This window comes from Monodelphis domestica, chromosome 2, assembly GCF_027887165.1.
Source record: "Monodelphis domestica isolate mMonDom1 chromosome 2, mMonDom1.pri, whole genome shotgun sequence".
In the NCBI taxonomy this organism is placed as follows: domain Eukaryota; kingdom Metazoa; phylum Chordata; class Mammalia; order Didelphimorphia; family Didelphidae; genus Monodelphis; species Monodelphis domestica.
The window spans coordinates 98,939,848-98,965,411 of NC_077228.1; the positions used below are offsets into that span (position 1 = coordinate 98,939,848).

Below are 25,564 nucleotides of genomic sequence, written 5' to 3' on the forward strand. Positions count from 1 at the left end.
ACTTAATGAATGCTTGTGCCCTTCTCCCTTTTGTAAACTTCTTGAGAAGGCTGTCTATAATAGATCATCATTCTCTTCTCTGACTTTTAATGCTTTCTACAATTTGCCTTCTACCTTCATTATTCAACTGAAACTGCTCTCTCCAAAATTATTAATGATCTTTTAATTGCCAAATCTAATGACTTATTTTTTTTTCATTCTTTTTGACCTCTCTGCATGTTTTGACACTGTAAATTACTCTCTTCTCTCAGCACCAGAGGATAGAGAGAATGCAAAAGTGCAGAGCTTCCATTTGAAGGAGGGTTTTTGACTTTAGAGCCAGGGTTTTGGGGGGGAATAATGAAATACCTTCCTTATAATGTAGCGATGAAGGATTCAGGAGACAGAAATTGTCCTGCCACTGCATGATGTGGGAACCATTTGATAAGAGACCTCCACCTCTGGGGACTATTAAGAATGAGCACCAGAATCAAAGCTAGGACAGTGTCAGAGTCCCTTTCTCCAAATCCTGGGGAGTAGGTAGGGGAATAGATAGGAAGCAAGGAGAGGGACAATATTAAGGAAATCTACCAGAGTTCTTTTTTTTTGGCCCCTTCCCCTCTTTATTGGAACATCATAGAGGAATAAAGCACATCTACAACATACCACAAGGTAAAAAACATAGCAAATATTTTTAGTCACAGAGATTTCACTCCACCGATTTAAACAAATGCCTTTAAAACAACTGATTTAATTCTTCTTTAAATACTCTTCTATAAGAGGAAACTGAAATGTGTAGGGTCACAATACAGATTCTTTGGAGTTGTAGTGAAATTAATCTGTATAAAGAAAAAGGAGACAATACAGAAGCCATCAAATTAGTATTGAGTCACTGGGCCATCTGAGATTCCATGGCCTGTGCTGTCCACTTTGAGGCTTATCTTTGAGACTTATCTTTTCCAAAAGATTATTCACTTGGAAACAACATGTTTGAATCTGTTTGCCCCATGTTGGTAAAGCCTCCCAGGTTACAAAATGAAAATCATTCTGATCAATAAATCCATTCATACCCACTTCTGTAATCGTTTGAGATGCTATCTTCTCTGCCTAAGCTACAGGGGTCTCTAAAAGAGCCCTAAGCTCTTCAAATGTGATATTATTATATAACTTGCTTGCAGACAATAAATTGTGCTCAATGACAGCTCTGTCCAAGATGCTGAAACCCAAAGCCATATTGATGATCAGTGCCAGAGCTAAGCTGAGACACCTCGTTCTTTCCTCTAGGTCATACTGTCTCTTGAAGACATATCAGCTGCAGTTGCTTTTTGGAGAGACATAAACATGGTAGCAAATTCTTCAAGCTGATTTCCTCTGATAATTCTATCTAGATACATTTTCTCTCAGATTCTATAGGCTGCAAGCTGTTGACTCCTTTCATCCTTAAAAAGAATGGCTAGCATTCAAGAGCACTGTTGTCCTGCTGATGCTAAGATGGTACAGTGCAAAGCATGTTTTAAGGCCTCTAGTCACTCACTTTCATGGACTGTCATCTTATATGAGAGCTCATTGTATCTTTGGGCAGCTTCAATGAATTTCCTTCTATAATCAAGAACATGAGCATAGCACACCTTGTGATGGATCTGCAATTGTTCATTGGTCGATTCATTCTGGAGTAGGGAATCTTGGTTGATGTAAGCCTTTGCTTGGACAGGGTCATCATCTTCCAGATAAAGCCTGACAATTTTCAAATAAGTCTCCATTTTATAATCCACATTATGCTGTTTTTTGTTCCGGTCCAAGGGAATTCCCACCAATACTTGTGCATCATTTCTCTAGTCTTCTTCTTTCTCATATATTGATGCAAGATTCCGCCTTATTGAAGCAACCTTCAATTGAAGCTCCTCAAATGAAATGACTCTGGGCTGGATCTTTTCCAAGGTGAAATGATAGATTTCTTTGGTGGGACTGTCAGGTAGATTAGGTAGGTATATGCAGAAATCAGTGAGAAATTGCCAAGAGATCATTAGACTGACATTCTCATTTACCATTTCTTCCACAAAGGCTTTTAAAACCTCAAATTGCTCTGCCCTAGGCAACTGAATGGCTTTTTCCAATATCTGCCCGGTACTTGTTCACCAGGGCCTTATGAGACCTGTTGGAGTTCATGAGCTGGCCCAAATTCTGAAGCACAGACCCAGAGTTCTTAAAAATAAGGTTCATTCCAGCCTTTTTGTCTTATCCTAAAAGATTGGGGGTTGAGGAAAACTCAGCAAGCATCTTGCTGCTAGAGAAAGTGCTCAGCTTCCAAATTTCTAGTATATGTGGCTTCTCAGGAATAAGAATTTGGAGTAGCTCTGAGGCTCTTTGTGAGTAGGCCCTCTACTACTGCTGATCCCTGGAAGCCCAGGACATGTGTAAAACAGGAGTCCTCTTTCAAACAGCTTTTTCTTGAGGCTTAAGTGAAAAAACTGATGTAGTTGTGCTGGTTGTGGTGTTATTGGTAGTGGTGGTGGTGGTGGTGGTGTTATTGGTGGTAGTGGTAGTAGTGTGTAACTCTTCCCATACATATTCATAGCATAGGTTGTAATATTGAGCAGACTCTTATCCAGAGGACAAATCCTTTGCAATGGTTCCTCAGTTCTTTGGTACCTGGGAGTTTGAGGCACTGTTAAGAAAGGAAGGTCATAGACTTTAGGCAAATATTGATACAGACATAATATTTGATTAATTCAGTATCTTTAAGGAATGAAAAAATAGACATCTGGCAATAGAAACAATATAACCTATGAGAAATGAGCCCAGTTGAACAAGGGAGGGTCAGATTCTATAGAACTCTGCTTCATCTGATGGACAAGCCCAGTTAAGTAATCCATCTAGCACAGATGCCACACTCATTTGGGAACTATTTAAAGACCTTTTGAAGAAACAAAGAATTTTTAGGCTTTTTTATTAATAGGAGTTAGGAGCTGCCTTAACTCCTTGTATGTACTCCATGAAAGTCTTACTCTTCTTTTACTCTAGATTTGAATCAACTCTTCCCAAGAATGCTTTGTGTGCATATGAGAGAATGCAATCCAAATTTATGAAGGAAAGCTTTACTGCCACTGTTTTTACTTTGTCATGTTGATAAATTCCTTTGGTAAGAACTCATCATTTATATTGGCTGATTTGTAATGGGAAACATCTCAGATGGGGATCTCATATAAGTTATAAAGTATTAGGAGGGTAATTCTCTAGGGCTCCCTAGAAACTTGAGACCCAACCTGGTGACCCAACTTGAAATGCTATGAGTGCTGACTTTAAGACGAGTAGCCCAAAGGAGGGATGGCAAATATAAATTCACAAAACATTTTATTAGTTTTCTTCCTAAATTACATAAATATTAACTGCTTATATTTAAGTGATAAAATTTATGACAAGATTTTTTCTCTCAAATTAAACAAAATCATAAAGATGGCAATCCATTATCACTTATCACTGCCCCCCAAGGATTTTTCCATTCATTGCACTGTGTAACTAGAAGGCAGAGTGTTAAATAAAAATTAGATAAGATGTATGAATTGGAAAAAAGAAGTGTTAATGTTAAATACATATACAAAAGCCCCTATCTACTCCTTCCCATCACCTGCAAGGACAGACTAACTTTTAAGATACTTCATGATCTGCTAATAATATTTGTTTATAAAATCATTTCATATCATTCTATTTCTTGATATTGTACATTCCCACGAGAAGTAACTTATGCCTAGAACACACTCATCATTCCCATCTCTCAGAATCCTTGTCTCCTATAAAGCAGCTAAGCACCAATGCCTCCACAAAGTCTTCACACTGATCTCCTGTTTTGTAGTGCTCTCTCTCACTGCACAATTTTCCTTGAATCTTACTTTTTTGTATACACACTATTATTTCCTCATTAAAACATATGTATTTGAAGATACTTTTTTCCTATCACACTGGGCAGAGAAATTAGGCACAGACATGGGGGCAATGGGCACTAGTGTCCAATGATGTTGGCTAGGGGCAGTGGGCAAAAATGTGGGGCCTAGCAGTAGTGGTGGATTAGCAGATATAAATAAGAACCCTAATAACAACAGAGAGCAGTGAACAGGGAGGCAGACTACCACAATGGACAGCAGCAAGCAGAGAAGCAAAGCCCAAGTGGCAGTGAGCAATTAATTCGCTCTTAATTAATAGGAGCCTGGTGAAAGAAAAATGAATCTTTGTATGTGCAATGAGAAAGGGCACTCTCCATTTAACCAACACAGTGATTTTTCTGTAGCATAGATCTGACCATGTAACTCCCACTCTCCTCTTTCCTCCCCACCAATACTCTAGTGACTGTATATCACCTCCCAGATCAATTACAAAGTCCTTCATATATCATTTAAACCCTTTCATAACCTTGGCCTCTCCTGCTTTAATCTACTTGTACTCACTCCTACTTACTGTTCTATCCAGTGACACCTGGTCTCTGCAATTTTTTAAAAAGACATCCCATTTCTTTCAACTCTGGGCATTTACTCTGGCTCTCCCCCAGCCTTAGAATGGTCTCTACTTACCAACTCTCAAGGCTTCTGTTAAGTTTGTAAAAATTAGTTGCTGGGAGCTCCTTCTGGGTAAATATCTGGCTTTATTGTGTAAGAGAAATCATAGGACCAGCAGTCTGCAGGTTGCCCCCAGTTCAAAATCTGAGACCTTCATCATTGATAATGGCAGGTTTTTAAAGGCAAAAAGAGCAACTTAAAGAGTTGGTGAGGAGGGCCTTACAAGGGTGACTCCTGAAGTAAGTAACAGAAAATTATATATCACAGACAGGTCAAAACACTTTTGACAAGCTTCTTTATAGGCCATTCTTGACATCGCACATCCCAACCCTCATTTCTGGGAAATCCTCAATCCCACAAGAGTTCTCTGAGAGACCTGGTCTCTAAGAACTTTGGATGATTTTCTGGCCCCTGTAACTTCCCACATAATTTGGTTTGATATAGGTACATTATAAAATGGGTTCTCATTTAGGATTAACGAAATAAAAACACACACTTAAAATTATAATAATACACAGACTTGAAATGATAGCTCAGGTATTATCCGCGAGCTACATGCTTAATCTGGTTACACACACAATTTCCTGCCTGGGATATTCTTACTACAAATCACACGGTTACAAGGTATCAAATTAAAGGGATTTTTGAGCTAATACAAGTGAAGGGCTGCTTAAGTAAATTTCCTTCTTACATTCCTTGCTTCTCCACTCCCTTAATAAATCTGGCAGTGGGCTGATACAATATAAATACATATGGGCATTCCTTTATAGATGATACTATGGACCAGAGTGGGCATCACCCTATTGAGGCATCCAGATGACAATTAAAGGAAAAGAACTAAATTAAACTAAGCTAAAGGAAAGGAAACAGTCAGGTGTTGGTGGAGATGTTGTCATGGAAGTATCAGGGCCTGCTGGTGATGGGTGTTGCTGGGTTGACCAGTTGTTGATCTGAGATGGTAGCAATGTTCTCTTCTTGAGGATTATCCACAGGAAAGAGTGCCCTTGGCTGTAACTGCAGAAAGCTGTACTTTGAAGATGGGCTGATTATGTGGTTATATATGGGGTGATTGAATGCTTGTTCTAGGCAGGAATTAGAACTGCTGGTGCTGCTAGTCCAGAGTTACAGAAGTGGCCTAGAAAGGAAAGTCTGAAACCACATATGCCTGTTCTCTGGACGGTTCTTCAGGTGTAGTGGATATTATAACTAACTGAGTCACAGTTGCTAGAATAATACTGATAGCTAGAGTCAGAATCCAAATATTCACCTGTTTATTCAGGAATTACGCTTGGTAGTTCCATGGTCCCAGGTTGGTCGTTTTGGATTGGTAGAAGGAGGTGGAGATGAAAACAAAAGTACACAAACTATATGCTTTGGAATCTGTTCTGAAATTTTGAGGGAATGAGAACAATTGATGTGATATGACCTGAACAACGAATGCCTGGGAGGGCTTTGGGAAGAATGATGGTGCTCAGGAATTTTATAAGAACAGGTGGACAGTAACATATTTTCCAAACCAGTATTTTATAATTACCCAAGAAGATCATCTAATGACTCAGATTTTAGTGATGCCTGGTTGCATGGGAAATTTCTCCAGTGTCTCTTTGTCCTAAGGAACTGCCCAAGAGGTGTCTTTTTACTTCTTTTTTTTCCAGTTCAAGACCTGGCACTTGAAAAATTTTTCATACACTTCCACAGATATATACCCTCTCCCAGCCAGTAAAATTGCACTTTCTATGGTAGGACAGAAGCTACTAATCTGTGTGTACTGACTACAGGGTCATAAAAAAAAATCAAACTGGGAATAGGAGTATGACAGAAGAACATTTTTCCTAATGTAAATTATAGCAACAGCAGAGGTTCCTCCACCAGAGAGACAGGAACCAGAGGTTTCAACACAGGGGAGTAGCAACAGTTTGCATAGAGCAAATGGTCAGACTTAGAGCAATAGTTGTGATTAAATTATAATATTACAGCATACAATAGAATTCAGAGTGGTACCTCAAATTCAAAGATAATTAGCAGAAAAACTGAATTCAAAATTACATCACACAACAAACTAAAAGTGAAATAAAAGAGAATTTTAATAGATGTTTGAATATAGTGGCAAATATTTAAAAATCTTTAGAATGGAGCTTCACAGATAATAGTAAGTACACAACTATTATTTTTTCAATTTAAAGATGAAAAGGGATCATGGGGAGTTTTAGAGCAAAGTTTTTATAAAAAGATTTAGTTTTTTGGACAGAAATTTCACTCTAAATTTAGTACTTAAAAAAATTAATTCTGATAAGATTTTAATAGGGGATCATTTTGAGCATCACTTTGAACATGCAAACCTTAAATCACCTTTTCTAAGATTCAAGCCATATATAATGTCTAACAATATTAAAGCCCCTTGAGTATTGTAGTTAGTGATATGATGATACAGTTTGCATTTCAATTTACTTTTCATTACTAACTTGTCATCATTTACTTGATTTACCAAATCTTAAATAATTAAAGAACATGAGATTATTGAAATTTCTGTAACTGATAACATGATATCAGAGAACAAAGTTAGTTCTATTGTCAACCAAGTAGATTTAAAAACTATTATTGGAATAAAAACTTTCACTAGTAGCATCTGTAGCCTTATAAAATTTAATGGGGAAACATTCTGAAAATACTGAATTTTTATTTCAAAACCTGAAAGTTTTCTAAATTTCAAATCCTAAATATTAAGACCACAATTCAGAATTGAGATTTATCACTTTCAAAACAGTTCAATTCTCCTAACTTAGAATTATTAACTTTTAACATATAAACTCATTATTTTGAAACAGGTAAAATTTAGAAATTACCAGTAAAGAAATTAAAAGTATTTCTCTCTGTCATATACTTAGTTTCTGATTATTTTAATATGGTTTTTGTTGTTGTTGTTGCAGTCCCATTTCAACATGGCCAGTATTGATGATGGAAGAGAGAGGAAATAATGCTTAGACATTTATACATATGTATATTTTAAAAATAGCAAAATTGTATTATTTAAAATATCTTCTCCCCTCTAGCTGATCATCCTGAGGGTAGAGGCATGAATGAAGGTAAAGCTTCAAAGCATCTGCTAATATGAATTGAAACAAATAGTAGACAGACTAGAAAAGAAGACACTGGAGTAGAGTATTCCCTTTATGTTCTAAAAGGGAAAAATAAATTCTAAATTCTATGTACCTAACTGATTTTTTTCCCTTTGTCCTTTGAAGAAATTTCTAGTATCTAGGTATAAAATTCTTAAAATTAGTCTCCACAGATTCTGTTATTTGACTATATCCAACAAGTAATTCTCTAGCTTCTTTAAAAATGTACATAGAGGGGCAGTTGGATGACTCAGTGGAATGAGAGTCAGGTCTATAGACAGAAGGTCCTAGGTTCAAATCTAGCCTCAGACACTTCCTTGCTCTGTGACCCTGGGCAAGTCACTTAGCCCCATTGCCTAGTCCTCACCATTTTTCTGCCTTGGAACCAGTACATGGTATTGATTCAAATTCAGAAGGTACAGGTTTTTAAAAAATGTTGTACATATTTTCACTGAATGATTTTTAATCTTTGTCATGCTAAACTGAACAGGAAGCTTGCTCTGCTCTTATGCTTTCATCATTTTCCTGAGTGGGTTGTCAGGTGGAATAGAGCTAAACTCACTTCCCTTTTTTTCCTAGCAAATTTACAGTCTGTGTAACTAGGCTAAGGTTTTCTGTGACTGTGGCCAGCAAGAATCTAACTGCATAAGTGTATACAATTGATATAAAATGCTTTTAATGAGTAATTTTAAAAGCTTCTCTTAAAGTAATATAATTCATAACATGTCAATGACAAAAAAAAAGAATGAATTAACAGTGACAAAACTGAAATGAAAACAGAACACAAATGAAATTATTCCACTCTGCTGAACAAGCAGGCCTCTGTCAGAGCAAAATTTACCCAGACCCTTTCACTTAAAGTATAAAAGAAAGCTCCTAGGTTTTTTTCTGTACTATCTCATGGATGAAAATAAACATCCTCAAAGGAAAACTATCTTCTATTATGAGGGAAAGTCCTAAAATTTTGAATTCTCATCCAAATATTCTCTCTCAGAATGAGGGAGCTCTTCACCAGAATACCTATGTGTGCACACAAAAATACCTATTTTTTACCTGAATTTTATTAAAAAATTAGCTGTCTGTAAAACACAGATAGACCTAAAACTAGTACAAACATGAAACAGACCACATAACAGGAAGAACTACAGGAACCTCCTAAAGCAAAGGTTTACCTGGTAGGAGTTTGACAAAAGTGAAGAGAGCAGTTTGATACAACATTTAGTTTAATTTAAGAAGTAAAGATAGAAAATAGAAAGGAGGAAAGAGAGATTATTACTCTAATACCTTATGACTCTACATAAATTCCTAATCCTAACTAAAGCAAAGGTTTACCTGAACCCAGAAGGCAAGAGCCTGAACATGAGAAGGAGTGTAAAACCAGAGTTCCATCCAGGAATCCCCAGAGGCTCACCTGAGAGTCTCATGTACAGAGTCTAGGTCTGGTCTCAGTGGAGAGCCACTATAAAATAAGATGCTGGGAGACTGTTCTGGGTAAAGATGTGGCTTTATTTTAACAGAGAAATCACAGAGCCAGAAGTATGTGGGTTTACTCCCAGTTCAAAACCTGATCATTGATACTGACAAGTTTTTAAAGTTTATAGTTGGAAATTCTTGAACCCCTAAAAACCACATTACCCAAAATTCCTTTTTGTATTTGCTAGAATGTTTTTCACTTTTCCTGCATCCTCCATTTAAGTGATTGCTTTTAAGTTGGCTGTGACTCTTCCCTCTTTCTCTCCTCTTGAGACCCCCACCTGAGTTAGGTGTAAATTTTATTTTAGTTATTATTAATAAATCTTATAAATATAATACTTGAATTATTGTATATTAATTTTAAAACTTACAAAAGGCAAAAAAAAAAGAATTTACAGAGTTGGGAGGGAAGACTTATAAGGGTCACTCTTGATATAAGTAAAATTAAATTTTAAATCATGGCCAGGTCAGAACACTTTTGATCAGGCCTTTTTATAGGTCATTCTTGGCATAATACATCCCAACATTCATTTCTGAGAAATCCCCAATCCCCACAAGAGTTCTCTGAAAAATCTGATCTCTCAGACTTTTAGATAATGGTTCCTATAACTTCCTACATGAATTGGTTTGATATCAGTACTTTATAAAATTGGTTCAAACATTTAGGATTTTAATAATTTACTCATAATTAATATAATATGCATACACTTAAAATTCCTATACCAATATACATACTTGAAATTGTAACTCAATTTATTATCCTGGGACTACATTCTTAATATGGTTATATACAGACTTTTGCCTGGGACCATAATCTTAATACAACTCACAATCAAACTAAAGGATTACTTAAAATAATTCAGATGAGTGACTGCTTAATAAATTTCCTTTTTTCTAAGTCCCAACAAAAATCCTGTCTCCTAGATGGAGCTTTTCCCAATCCATTTAACTTCCAATACTTTCTTTCTTTTAATTACTTAATATTAATCCAACATATAACTTCTTTGTACATATTTGTTTGCTTTTTGTTATTCCCATTAAACTATGAGCTCCTGGAGGATAGAAACTGACTTTTGGCAATTTTTTGTACACCTAGCATAGTGCCTGGTATAAGGGTTTTGGTATAAGGGTTAAATGGTAGGAGTTTGGCAAAAGTGAAGAGAGCAGTTTGATAAAACATTTAGTTTAATTTAAGAAGTAAAGATAGAAAATAGAAAGGAGGAAAGAGAGATTATTACTCTAATACCTTATGACTCTACATAAATTCCTAATCCTAACTAAAATTTCTAAAAAACCCTACTCTGTCTTCAAGGATAGGTTCTTCTACCTGGCCAGGCCAGACCTAAACTAAACTACTCTACCTAGAAATTTATTCTCTAACTACCTACCTATATCAATAAAACAGTCATCACCTACTAACTACTTAAATCCCAACTGTCTATAGTAAAAATTGTCAGTAGTGGCTCTTGACTGAGATACCCAGATGGACCTCCTGCTCCCTCCAGGTCCAGAGTTAAAAGTCTCCAACTGATTCCTTCCTTATATATCTCATATCCTAGGTAATAGAATCTTCAGCTCTCCCATATAGACTCCTGTCAGCTCTGCTGCTTTTGCTTAGAAATCTTTCTGTTCCTGCCTCTTAAAGAGCCAGAGGGAGAGAATCCCTTTAACACTGGCATTTCTAAAATGCTCAATAAGTGTTTAACAAATGACTTCTATAGTACAGAGTTTACTGGAATGTGAAACCAAAATATGAAAATATTATTGTTGAAAAGCAGGTTTATTTCAGACAAGGAGATGAAAATGTCTCCCCAAACTCTATAGAAAAGAGGGACAGACCCTCAGAGGCTTTACTTGTGCAAATATTATGTATCACCTAACTTCCCTATCACCATGGGGCTCCCAGGCAGAGAGAGGTCCTGGCTAGTAGTCCAAGATGCATTAAGTAGGTGGTGGTACAGAATAACTCTGTTCAGTGAGGAGATTTGGAGAATGTGTAGAACATTTCATTATATTTGCTATAACACTGATGATCAGAGACCCTCCACAAGCAATGATGCTTGTGTAGACCTTGGTTCTTCTCAGGACTAGCCCAAATTCAGTCCCCCTCAGGGTATTATTACTTATTTTGTTTTGTTATATGTGTATTTTGCCCCTTTTCTCTTTCTCCTTTAATGCTACTTTTATTATGATTCTTAAATACTGGAAATTAGTATTGACTATCACTAAAGTTATTTAAGTATTGGAAAATACTCTAGAATTGAAGTGTCAAGCACAGGCCTGTGAGATGAATGTTCTGCAGCACTCTTCCATGCATCTGGAACCAAATAAAAATGTAATTGAGAAATATTTAACAAATTAAATAAAAATAAAATAGAAGATAAATAATGGTAACATGTGGTTTCCTAAATAAGTGATTTTCTAAACTTCTTATTACCAAAGAGTAGAATGCATTTGGAGCAATATCCTAATCCCCTCCGCCCCCCACTGCCAGTTAGACTACTGTTTACTTAAATGAAATGGACACCTTTTTGAGCATTTGTTGACTTAGTGAACTAAAGGCAAGACCTGTGGATGTCACAACTCACCACTTGAGTACAAAATAGCCACAAGGAGTTCCAAGGAAACTCAGATGTTTGAAAGGTAAATCATGATGGGCAACTCAGACAATAGACCTTTGTTCACCTGAATCAACTTGAGACATCCTTAGTGTCTATCCTTTTTGATTATCCTTTTCCTGTTATATTTAAGTAACTCTTTTGATAGCTATTTAATGATCTGTTAATGTCTTATTTTGAATCAGTATTGAACCTAAACCACCAGGAGACTTACTTGAATCAGGCCCAGACAACAGTAGCCATATTCCATTCTTTACTCAGAATATTGAATTGAATTGAAACTTTGAGAAAAGGAATAGAGATGGCAAAAGAAAGAGCATTCAGAACTAACTTGAGTGATAGTTTGATTGTTCCCTTTTGACTGTATACAATGATGTCTCTAGAACCTGTGTGCCTTATGTAAATCCATTAGAAGATTTAAACATAGTTTAACTTCTCATTGGATGTCTACCCATGAGCAATTAATATTTTTCCTGTTGTTTAGATCTGAATTTATTTGTGCAAAAAAAGTGTTTTGTGATTGTGTTCATGTAATTCCTGTGTTTGCCTTGGGAAGTAGATTCCTAGGTATTTTATCTTGTTTAGAGTGATTTCAAATAGATTCACTTTCTAACTCTTGCTCCTAAACTTTGTCGGCAACATATTGAAATGCCAATGATTCATATGGATTTATTTTGTGTCCTGCAAGTTTACTAAAGTTACTAATTATTTAAACTAGTTTTTTAAATTGATTCTCTAGGATTCTCTAAGTACACCATAATATCATCTGCAAAGAGTGATAGTTTAGGTTATTCATTGCCTACTTGAATCCTTCAATTTATTTTTCCTTTCTTATTGCGAAAGCTTGCATTTCTAAAAGAATATTAGATAGATAGATAGATAGATAGATAGATAGATAGATAGATAGATAGATAGATAGACAGATAGATGATAGATAGATAATATAGAATAAGTAAAGAATAATAATGGGCATCCTTGTTTCACTCCTAATCTTGGTGGGAAGGCTTCAAACTTATCTCCATTGTAGATGATACTTGCTGAAGGTTTTGGGTAGGTACTATTTATCATTTTATGGAATTACCCATTTATTCCTTTGCTTTTTTGTGTTTTTAATAGAAATGTGTGTTGTATTTTGTCAAAGGTTTTTTCGGCTTCTTTTGAGATAATCATATGATTTCTTTTAATTTGGTTATTGATATGGTCATTATACTGATAATTTTCCTAATATTAAACCAGCCCTGCATTCCTGGTATAAATCCCATATGGTCATAGTGAAAGATTCTTGAGATGTATTGCTGTAGAGTCCTTGATAATATCTTATTTAAATTTTTCACAGCTATATTTATTAGCGAAATTGACCTATAATTTTCTTTCTCTGTTTTGTTCTTCCTGGAACAGTACCATATTCTTTTCATAAAAAGAATTTGGTAAAATCCCTTATCTGCCTATTTTCCCAAATAATTTATTTAGTATTGGAATTAACAACTATTCTTTAGATGTTTGAAAGAATTCAGTTGTGAATCCATCTGGCCCTGGGGATTTTTTCTTATGGACTTCATTGAGGGCTTGTTCAATTTCTTTTTCTAATATGGGATAATTTAAGGATTCGATTTCCTCTTTTGCTAATCTAGGCAATTTGTGTTATTGTAAATCCTCGTTTATTTCACATAGATTGCCAAATTTATTGGCATATGATTGGGCAAAATAGCTCCTAATGATTGCTTTAATTTCCTCTTCATTGGTGGTGAGTTCACTTTTTCATTTTTGATAGATTATTTGATTTTCTTCTCTTGTTTTTTTTAAATCAAATTAACCAACACTGTCCAATTTGTTTGTTTGTTTTTTTTTACAAAACCAATTCCTGATATTATTAATTGGTTCAATGGTTCTCTTACTTTCCATTTTACTAATTTTTCCTTTAAGTTTTAGGATTTCCAATTTATTCTTTAGATGAGGATTTAAAATTTATTAGTTTTTGTAATTGCATGTCCAATTCATATATCTGTATTTTCTCTATTTTTCTGATGTAAGCATTTAGAGATATAAATTTCCCCTACATACTACTTTGTACCCCATAAATTTTGATATATTATCTTCTCATAGTCATTCTCATTAATAACATTAATGAGTGTTTCTATAATTTGTTCTTTGACCCAATTTTTAGCCTTATAATATTTAGGCTATAATTGATTTCTAACTTATCTTTCCAGGAAACCTCATTGATTGTAATTTTTATTGTGTTATGATATGAAAATGATGCATTTAGTATTTCTGCTTTTCTGCATTTGGCTGTGAAGTTTTTATGCCATAATACATGGCCAATTTTTTGTGTAGGAGTGGTATACAGCTGAAAAGAAAATATATTCCTTTCTATTTCCATTCAACTCTCACCAGAGATCTATTAGTTCTAACTTTTCAAAGATTTCATTCACTTCCTTTACATCTTTTTTTATTTTTGTTTTGATTTATCTAGATCTAAAAAGGGGGAAGTTGAGATTCCCCACTTTTGTATAGCTTTACTCTCTATTTCTTCAAGAAGTTCATGAACTTCCCCTTAAAAATTTAGAGGCTATCTCATTTGGTGCATATATGTTTAATATTGATATTACTTCATTGTTTATAGTACCTATTAGCAAGATCTAATTTCCTTCCTTATCTCATTTAATCAGATCTATTTTTGCTTTAGCTTTGTCTGAGATCATAGTTGCTACTCCTGCTTTTTTTTACTTTAGATAAAGCACAGTAAATTCTGCTCCACCTCCTTACCTTTACTCTGTGTGTGTTATCCTGGCTCAAATGTGTTTCTCATAAATAACATATAGTAGGATTCTGGTTGTTTAATCCACACTGCTATCCACTTAAATTTTATGGATGAATTTATCCCATTCATACTTCTAGTTATGATTACCAACTACTTTTGATCTTGCTCTTTTTTTTCCTTACACTCTACCTCTCCTCTCCAGTGTTTTGATTTTTATTTTCCCCTTATTTCCCCCTTCATCCTATTACCACCTCCCTTCTCTTGTCTTATTCCCCTCCTACTTCTCCACAGGGCAAGATAAGATTCTATACCCTAAGGAGTATGATCATTATTCCCTCTCTGAGCCAGTTATAATGAGAATAAAGTTTAAGAATTTCCTGTCAACAACCTCATCCTCCCCTCCACTGTAATATTTTTTCATGCCTCTTTAGGTGAGATAATTTATCCCATTCCATATTAACTTTTCCTTTTCTCTCAGTGCAACCCCCTTTTTCACCCATTGATTTTTTTTCATATCATATCAACCTAATCAGCTTACTTCCCCACTCAATTTGGGTCTATGTATACTCCTTCTAACAGCACTACCATTAATAAGAATTTTTAAAAATTACAAAGATCCTCTTTCCATATAGTAATACATATAGCTTTACTATATTGAGTCCTTTAAGCTTTCTCTTTCTTATTTACATTTTTAGGATCCTCTTGGGTCTTGTGTTTAGACTCATATTTTCTGTTTATGTCTCATCTTTTCATCAAGAATGCTTAGTAATCCCTTTTGTTGAATGGCCACTTATTCCCCTGAAATAATAAACTCAGTTTTGCTGGGTAGCTCCATGGTATTGAATTTTTTTTCTTTTTGGCTGCTCATGGCACTTTCTCCTTGATTTGGGGGCTCTTGAATTTAGCTATTAATTCTTGGGAGTGGTCATTTGTGGATTTTTTTTCCAGAAGTGATCTGTGGATTCTTTCAATTTCTATTTTACTCTTTTGTTCAAGAATATCTGGGCAGTTTTCTTTGACAATTTCTTGTATTGTGATGTCTGGATGTTTTTTATTATTATTATTATGGCTTTTAGGTATTCTAATAATTCTTAAATTGTCTCTCCTGGATCTATTTTCCATGACAGTAGTTTTTTCAATGATATATTTCATGTGTTCTGTTTGTTTTGTTTTGTTTTTTCATTTTTTCATTTTAAAAAAAGTTTCTTGATGGTTATGGAGTCATTAGCTTCTAGTTGCCAAAATCTAATTATTAAGGAATTATTTTTTTTCTGTGAGCTTTTGGGCCTTCTTTTTCATTTGGCCCATTTCTTCTTGCATTGCTTCCATTTCTCTTCTCCATTTTTCTTCTGCTTCTCTTTATTGAATTTTGAAATGCCTTTTGAGCTCTTCCAGAATCATGAGTCCAACTTACATTTTTCTTTGAGACTTTCCATGTTTTTTGCTTTACTTTCAGTATCCACTTCTGTGTCTGTGTCTTACTCATTACCTACATAAAATTTTTCTACTTTTACTTATTGATAGGCTCTGTTCTCTTGAGGATAGGGCACTCTCTTAAACTTTAGTTCTTCTTTGATGCTACTCTTAGCCTTATCTCTGGGTTTCTGCAAGTTTTAGTTTTTCCAAGATGATATGATCCCCTGTGGGCTGGAACCTCTGATAACCACCTCCAACTATTGACTCAGTCACACTCTGAGGCTGCTGATAGTTCAAATTCTATCCTCAGACTTGGATGTAGGTTTTTGGTCTCACTCTGGGTTTGATCAGGTCAAGTGCACTGCACACAGCAAACTGCCCTGATGTGGGGCTCTGCTTTGAGCTTTGGCAAGGACCAGCCAAGCTCCCATATGCCAATACTCTGGGGACCACCCCTGCCAGGGATTAGGGCCCAGCTCTCGGTCTACTGACTGCCTCAAATTATGATTCAGATCCTCACCACATGCTGGAGCTAGGACTCCTGGCCTCACTTTGGGACTATAGAGATCTGGCCATGTGCCACAAATTGCTCAGCCTAGAATTCCAGACATAACTACAGATTTTCTTGGAACTTTAAGGGATGTGCCTTGGTTTGGACTGTTTTTGGCCTGGGCAAGTGAAAAAGAAATGTTCCTCCAAAAGGGGATGTGTATATTGAGAATGAACCAGATGTATTAGTGGTAAAAAAACAAAACAAAAAAAAAAACAGCTAAGGACCTTCCCAGTGCCAATGAAGTATAAAACCCCTTGAAACTATATGAAAACACAAGTTTATTTTGCGTATTAAGGTTAGGGATCTGATAGTTAAGATCGAAAATGTCCTTGATTTTACAGAGCTCTCTATCCACCCAACTTTCTATTCCTCTCTCACGAGAGTACTCTTCTGATCTTCAAAACACCTTCTTATCAGCTCCCTGCTCTTATCGAACCCCCAGAACCATCTGACTAACTATGTAAGTATCCCAGATTGATAATTACTAGTCTTAATTGACTAAACAGGCTATGGAGGATGAACTCACATGTGGTCTTTCCCCCAGCCTGAAGTTGGCTTCTTTGGTAACCCCCTGCCCCCAAATCCCAGATGTTATATCTTTGGTTTACCTCAACCAAATTGCCACAACACTGCAAAGAAACTATTCCTATACAGGGTCCCGGGATTTGATGCTGGCTTGGGCCCAGGTTTAGAACCTAGAACAGCAGATGTGGGGTGGGAGTGAACTTGCTCATGGCTTCCTCCTTACTGCTTGCTGTAGCCTCTTGCTGGCTCTGCTCCCCTCTAACTCTGATGCCTTAGTTTTCTCTACCTACCTTTCCAGTTGCTCTCTTCATGAAAGTTGCTCTATTGTCACCTTGTTAGTTCTTTCACTCCTATATTCAGTTGGTAGTGTTATTTTACAATTGGCTGGAGAGGATTCTCATGGTGGTTTGGAGCTTCCCTGCTTCTACTCTATCATCTTGACTCTGCCTTCTATCTACTTCCATTTTTTATTTTTTTTTCCATTTGAATAAGTTTATTTAGTCAATTTAGAACATTATTCCTTGGTTACAATAATCACATTATTTCCCTCCCTCTCCTCCACCCACTCAAGCAGCCAATGTGCAATTTCATTGGTTATTACTTGTGTCCTTGATCAGAACCTATTTCCATGTTGTTGTTTACACTAGGATGTTCATTTAGAGTCTACATCCCCAACCATAAAACTTTGACCCATGTATTCAAGCAGTTGTTTTTCTTCGGTGTTTTTACTCCCACAATGTTTCCTCTGGATGTGGACAGTGTTCTTTCTCATAGGTTCCTCCAAGTTGTTCAGGGTCATTGCATTGCCAGTAATGGAGAGAAGTCCATTACATTAGATTGTACCACAGTGTATCAGTCTCTATGTACAATGTTTCCCTGGTTCTGCTCCTCTCACTCTGCATCAATTCCTGGAGGTTGTTCCAGTCCCCATGGAATTCCTCCACTTTATTATTCCTTTGAGCAAAATAGTATTCCATTACCAACATATACCACAATTTGTTCAGCCATTCCCCAATTGAAGGGCATCCCCTCATTTTCCAATTTTTTGCCACCACAAAGAGTACAGCTAGGAATATTTTTGTACATGTCTTTTTCCTTGTTATCTCTTTGGGGTACAAACCCAGGAGCTCTATGACTGGATCAAAGGGAACACAGTCTTTTATTGCCTTTTGGGCATAGTTCCACATTGCCCTCCAGAATGGTTGGATAAATTCACAGCTCCATCATCAGTGAATTAATGTCCCAACTCTGCTACATCCCCTCCAACATTCATTACTCTCCTTTGCTGTCATGTTAGCCAATCTGCTAGGTGTGAAGTGATACCTCAGAGTTATTTTGGTTTGCATCTCTCTGATTATAAGAGATGTAGGGCACTTTTTCATGTGCTTATTGAATTCTTTAACTGAAAATTGCCTATTCATGTCCCTTGCCCATTTTTCAATTGGAGAATGGCTTGATTTTTTGTACAATTGCTTTAGATCTTTATAAATTTCAGTAATTAGACCTTTGTCAGAGGTTTTTGTAATGAAGATTGTTTCCCAATTTGTTGTATGCCTTCTAATTTTGGATGCATTAGTTTTGTTTGTACAAAACCTTTTTAATTTGATGTAATCAAAATTATGGATTTTACATTTTGTGTTTTTTTTCTAGCTCTTGCTTGGTTTTAAAGTCGTTCCTTTCCCAAAGATCTGACAATGATACTATTCTGTTTGCCTAATTTGCTTATAGTTTCCTTTTTTATATTCAGGTCATTCACCCATTCTGAGTTTATCTTGGTGTAGGGTATGAGATGTTGATCCAAACCTAATCTCTCCCATACTGTCTTCCAATTTTCCCAGCAGTTTTTATCAAAAAGTGTGTTTTGGTTCCCAAAACTGGGATCTTTGGGTTTATCATAGACTGTCCTGCTGAAGTCATTTTCCCCAAGTCTATTCCACTGATCCTCATTTCTGTCTCTTAGCCAGTACCAAATTGTTTTGATAACTACTGCTTTATATTATAGTTTGAGATCTGGGACTGTAAGTCCTCCTTCCTTTGCATTTTTTTCATGATTTCCCTGGATATCCTTGGTCTTCTGTTCTTCCAAATGAACTTTGTTTTTTCTAATTTTGTAAAGAAGCTTTTTGGTTGTTCAATGGGTATGGCACTAAATAAGTAAATTAATTTGAGTAGGATTGTCATTTTTATTATGTTAGCTCATCCCACCCATGAGAAATTAATGTTTTTTCTAATTGTTTAGATCTAGTTTTAATTGTGTGGAGAGTGTTTTGTAGTTTTGTTCATATAGTTCCTGTGTTTGTCTGGGCAGATAGATTCCTAAGTATTTTATATTGTCTAGGGTGATTTTAAATGGAATTTATCTTTCTAATTCTTGCTGCTGAGATGGATTAGAGATATATAGAAATGCTGATGACTTATGCGAGTTTATTTTGTATCCTGCAACTTTGCTAAGTTGTTTTGGTTTATTCTTTAAGATTCTTTAAGTATACCATCACATCATCCACAAAGAGTGATAGCTTGGTCTCCTCATTGTCAATTTTAATACCTTCAATTTCTTTTTCTTCTCTAATTGCTACTGCTAGTGTTTCTAGTACAATGTTAAATAATAGAGGTGATAATGGGCCTCCTTGTTTCACTCCTGATCTTATTGGGAAGGCTTCTAGTTTATCCCCATTGTAGATGATGTTTGCTGATGATTTCAGATATATACTGTTTATTATTGTTAGGAAAGGCCCTTGTATTCCTATACTTTCTAGTGTTTTCAGTAGGAATGGGTGATGTGTTTTATGAAAGGCTTTTTATGCATCTATTGAGATAATCATGTGATTTTTGTCAGTTTGCTTGTTAATATGGTCAATTATGTGGATCGTTTTTCTAATATTGAACCATCCTTGCATTCCTGGTATGAATCCAACCTGGTAATAGTGAATAACCCTTGTGATAACTTGCTGGAGTCTTTTTTGCTAGTATCCTATTTAAGATTTTTGCATCTATATTCATTAAGGAGATTGGTCTATAGTTTTCTTTCTCTGTTTTTGACCTGCCTGGCTTTGGGATCAATACCATGTTTGCGTTGTAAAATGAATTTGGTAGAACTCCTTCTTGGCTTATTCTGTCAAATAGTTTGTATAGTATTGGGGTTGGCTGTTCTTTGAATGTTTGATAGAATTCGTTTGTGAATCCATCTGGACCTGGGGCTTTTTTCTTAGGGAGTTCTTTGATGGCTTGTTCAATTTCTTTTACTGATATGGGGTTGGTTAGGTAATTTTTTTCTTCCTCTATTAGTCTAGGTAATTTATATATTTTTAAAGTATTCATCCATTTTACGTAGATTGCCATATTTGTTGCCATATGATTGGGCATAGTAGTTTTTAATGATTGACTTAATTTCCTCTTCATTTGAGGTGAGGTCTCCCTTTTCATCTTGGATACTGTCAATTTAGTTTTTTTCTTTCCTTTTTTTAATTAGACTATTACTTTGTCTATTTTATTTGTTTTTTCAAAGTACCAGCTTATTAAATCAGTAGTTCTTTGACTTTCGATTTTATTAATTTCTCCTTTGAGTTTTAGGATCTCTAATTTAATCTTCATCTGAGGATTTTTAATTTTTTGCTTTCTAGTTTTTTAATTTGCATGCCTAATTCATTGACCTCTGCCCTTCTTAATTTGTTAATATATGAACTCAAGGATATAAATTTCCCCCTGAGTACTGCTTTGGCTTCATCCCGTAGGTTTTGAAAGGATGTCTCATCATTGTCATTTTCACCAATAAAGTTATTGTTTCTACGGTTTGTTCTTTAACTGGTTTTGGAGAATTGTATTGTTTAATTTCCAATTAATTTTTGATTTACTTCTCCATGTACCCCTACTAATTATTATTTTCATTGCATTGTGATCTGAGAAAGTTGCATTTACTATTTCTACTCTTTTGTACTCGTTTGCAATGTTTTTATGCCCTATTACATGGTCAATTTTTGTGAATGTACCATGTGCTGCTAAAAAGAAGGTATTTTTCTTTTTGTCCCTATTTATTTTTCTCCACATGTCTGCTAACTGTGATAGAGATATGAAAAGAGAAGTTTTTGCGGGACCTGTGGACCAAGATGCAGGACTGGAGAACTAGCTCTAAAATTCAAAAAACCAGGATTCCAGTGGAATGTCCCCAGTTGGTAGCAGTTGAACTGACAGAGGGAGGGGATTTTGGTCTATGTGTCTGGGACTGGAAGTCACTTTTTTCCCTGGATGCTTTTGCTGGCCACACTCTGAGAGGATAAACTGGGCTTTTGAACGTAGTCTCTGGCTCTCTGGCTCTGAGCAGTTGGAGTTGACCAGGGGCCTTTTTGGTCTCTGGGTCTGGGACTGGAAGTCACAATCTTGCTCTCTGGAGGTTTGAAGCTGGCTGAGAGACTCTTGTGAGGCTGACTTGGCTTTTGAACTTTGTCTCTGGCTCTGAGCAGTGGAAGCTGATCAGGGGAAAAGCTTTTGAATTGGTGATCTATTTGAGAATTGAGCTGGCCAAGAGGAAACTTAGAGACTTTGAACTTTGTTTCTTTCTGGACTTTTTAAAGCTGAGAGATCTGGCTGATTTGTGAAGAAGAAGAAAGAAGACTTGAACTGCTGTTATCCTCCACCTTTCTAACTGTCTAAGAGACACACTTGTGACTCCTGAAACCCTCAATTTTACCTCATTTAGATTAGGGAAATTCCTCATCCCTCTTACCTCAGCTTCCCATCCTGTTATCCCAATAAACCCCTTGACTGAGAAAGCAACTAGAGTATTATTATAGTTCAACTCAGGAGGGAGGGAAGGAGCCAAAAGCTTTGAGAAGATTTGGGAGGTGAGGGAGGCAAAAGGGAGAGGTTGGTTAAGGGAGGGAGTGAGGGAGGAAAGGGTTTAGTAAATAGATTGATCCATCATCAATCAGTAGGGATCAATAGGCAAACCCCAAAGTAAACTCCAGAGCATTCCTTTATAAGCAGTGTCCCCTGTGTACCAGCATCTCTGTGTGTGTCAGCACCCCTCAGCAGTATCCCTGATCTGCCTCCATTACCAATAAGCAGGTTTAGGTTCCTGTAGCAGCCTCTCTAGACACAGCCAGCCAGAAAACAACAACCATTGTGAAGAAACATGTTCCCCTCAGTTTACCCTCACCATTTCAATAAGTAATAGTTTCCTTTCAGTTACATTTTATTGCAATTGGCACCCCAAGTCTGACAGTACCCAACAATCCCACAGGCAGGAAAGATAGTAAAGACGTTCAAACAGGGAGTTTTGGTGTGGTGATAAAAACAGCCATCGCATGCTTTTGGGTTACAATATTTACAGCAAACTGACTCAAAAGATAGTGGAGACTGTGGATTATGTATGAAACTTGACAATGACTGTGTTACAATTACCTTTCCAAAATGAATTCATTCTATGGGAAATCCTGGCACAAGTATACATACTATTATTCATGGCCATGTTGCAGACTTTAACCCAAGTGAAGAAAGTTTACAGATTCATAGTTCCCCTGAAGGTAGAGAAGGTTATGGTCATTGACAACAACTTGGACAAAATTATTAAGGCAGTATTTGAACAACTTATTAAGGAAAAGGGTTTGGATCTAGTTATGGGCAGGGACAATGAGCCATCAGAGGAAGCACCTCAGGAAATTGAAGGTAGCAGTGATAATGAGAACCAGGCTGCTAGTGCCCCTGAGAAAATATGTCCACTGAAGGAAGTCATCAAGCTAACAACTAATGCTGATGCTATTCACTCTAAGGCCCATAGACAGTTCACTTCACCGGAACTTGAGTCCATTAAATGCTGATTTCCAAAATTTGTGGACAATCCTTTTAAAGCCCATAAGGAGCTTAAAAGGGCATTCAGAATCTTTGATTCTGATTTTGAAGATATTGATTTTCTTTTATCAGAAGTATGCAGCCCCAATGAACAAAGGAGATTTGTGGAGAAGACTAGGTCTGAAAGCACTTTGACTAGCTGGCCTACCCCAGATCAGAGAGAGGATTTTGATTTCGCCAATTCAATCTTTATGTCATACCTTAAAAGGTGCAGGGAGGATCTGCTCCAAGCAATTGAGCAATGCTGTTCCAAACCTGGTGCATGGTCCAAATTTGAAAAGATCAGGCAAGAAAAAGGGGAACATCCTGACACATACATAGACCATCTGTCAGAAATGGCAGAGGCAATCTTAGGTTTAGAAACAGACAATGAAGAGATGGCTGGACATGTATGTAGACAGTTTCTGAGGGGTTGCACACCAAATTTGAGGACATTCTTTAAGAACTATTTCCCAAAATATAATTCAGTTTCCCTAAATGAATTGAGAGAGGCTTAAGGTTACCTATTTGAAAATAGTTCAGAACAGAGTAAGGAAGTTCAAGATCTTAAGGAAATGTTAGAGAGGACTGAAAAGGATTTGAAGCAGAAGGAAATTGAGGAAATTAAAAATCTGAACACAGTAAAGCCATATACAAAACCTGTTTCCCAGAAACCTAGTTACCAGGCAAGATCAGTGCAAAAGGAAACTAGGGAGTGTTTTTTTTTTGTTTGTTTTTGTCACCAGAAAGGGCATTTGATTAGAGACTGTTTCTTAAAGAAGAAACAGGAGAGTACTAGCAGAGAAAAACATACTGCAGAAACTACGTACAAGAAATCAACTTGCTGTTCACACTGCAAGTTGAAGTCATCACAACAAGCTCCATATTTGAGTGAAATGCAGAAGGCAATAGAAATTGGAGCAAAACTAAAGTATTCAGAGATGGTTATAAGGGAATTATAAAGCCAGGACCCTATTGTAACACTTGGAGATAGAAGAAGAAATTGTGAGCAAAGGGCTGCAGATAAAAACAATAGAAAAAAGTTGGGAAATAGTGTAATATTGGTGCAATAAAGTGACTCTGTAAATGATAGCCATTGCAATAAAGCAAGAGAAAGGCAGAGCCAGATTAAAGAGTCAGAAACAGAAATTAAAGAAATAACATCTCAAATTGAAAATGAGATGAGAGAATTTGATAATAACTATGTAGTAACCACACATGAAAAGTCTGTAAAGGAAATCAAATCATTCCTAGAAAACTTTTTTCCAGAGTCGAGGGGATAATGGGATTGAGTTATGCAAAAGGGAAAGAAAGAGTCACAAGAACTCAAGAAGAAGTTAGTGACAGATTCAGAAACTCATAATTTCAATTCCATTAAGGTTACTGTTGATAAAGATGACAAGGCTCTAGAAACATTCACAGAAGTCCCACCTAATGCAGTTAATTCTGACAATAGCTTTATGACAGAGGTACCCTTTATAAATATATCTAATTTGAATCCAGAAGCTAGTACTTTCCATCCAGCAGTGAGAGTTATAGATAAAGAAAAACAAACTGATAATGAAGCTGACATTTCTCTTGAAAACAAATATTATCATATTCAAAGTATTGGAGGTGACATATCAGTTAAATTTGAATCTGGGGATAGAATGGCAGACTTAGTAACAACCAAGTATTCAGTTAGTGCCAATGTTCTATGGGGCACAGGAGTATCTAGCCAGAGCTACTGCCATGGTTTAGTTTCATATTTCATTGAAGATTTCATTGGGAATGAATCAAATCAAGAAGAATTAACTGGCTTAAATAAGCACCTGGAAGAGAGTAGCAAGGGCATCGACAATGAATCATTAGTTATGAACACCTTGGCTACTAAACCAGAAACAGATACATGTTGTTCTGGGGGGCAACATGAAGGCACACATCCTATTATTGATGGTGCAGGGGGAAATGCAGAAGTACAAACCTTATTCCCAGAACAAAATACTTTAGAGGGAAAGATTCCTATCTTTACACAGTCCAGTGGGAAAGAAGATAAACATAAACCCCATACTAGTGTTAGAGTAGAATCTGTGATTATTAACAGTGAAGAAGATCTGCATAACCTCATACCATCTAGTTTACCAATTCAAAATGACATTCAAAAGCTTAGCAGTGAAAAACAAAAAGAAACTGACTTGAGTACCACAGAAGCTGGTGACTTAGGCTTAGATCACAATGCAAAGCCAGAGTTACCAATATCTGACAAGAGTTCACATGGCATTGAGCAAGATCCAAATACCATAGCGATTGGATTTAGTGACTCTGAGTCAGATTTAGATACTGAATCTGAAAGAATGCCAGAAGGTGTAATTATAATGAATGAAGATAATGATGTAGAACAAATGCCATATCAGTTTTATAAGCTTTATGAAGAGGTAGATGAAGAAGGGGATGTGTGGGACACAAGTGAAAAGATAGAATATCTAGAACAAGTGCAAACAAACTCATACCAATACATTGATGAGGAGTTATTCTTTGGGCACAGGACAAGCTGCATACCATTAGAAAAAATTTATGCAAGCTTAGGGGTCAATAATGAAAATGATGTTATAGAGAAGTTGAATTGCATGGTGTATGAATATATAGATTCTGAATGGGAAGGTGAATATTAAAAAACATTTTGTGAACTGGAGAAGGAGACATAGATACAAAATTTCATTTTTATTCTCTAACTTAAAACACATGACAAGTACCATTCACTCTGTAACAGTGAA

The 25,564-nt window shown here is 36.1% G+C and overlaps 1 protein-coding gene and 1 pseudogene across 1 annotated transcript in view; one reads left to right on the top strand and one right to left on the bottom strand.

Annotated features, from left to right (window-relative positions):
* CFH (complement factor H) overlaps positions 1–25,564 on the top strand; it is a 126,005-nt gene that overhangs the window by 5,805 nt on the left and 94,636 nt on the right. The window lies entirely within an intron of this gene.
* LOC100616790 (COP9 signalosome complex subunit 4-like) lies at positions 786–2,201 on the bottom strand (annotated as a pseudogene).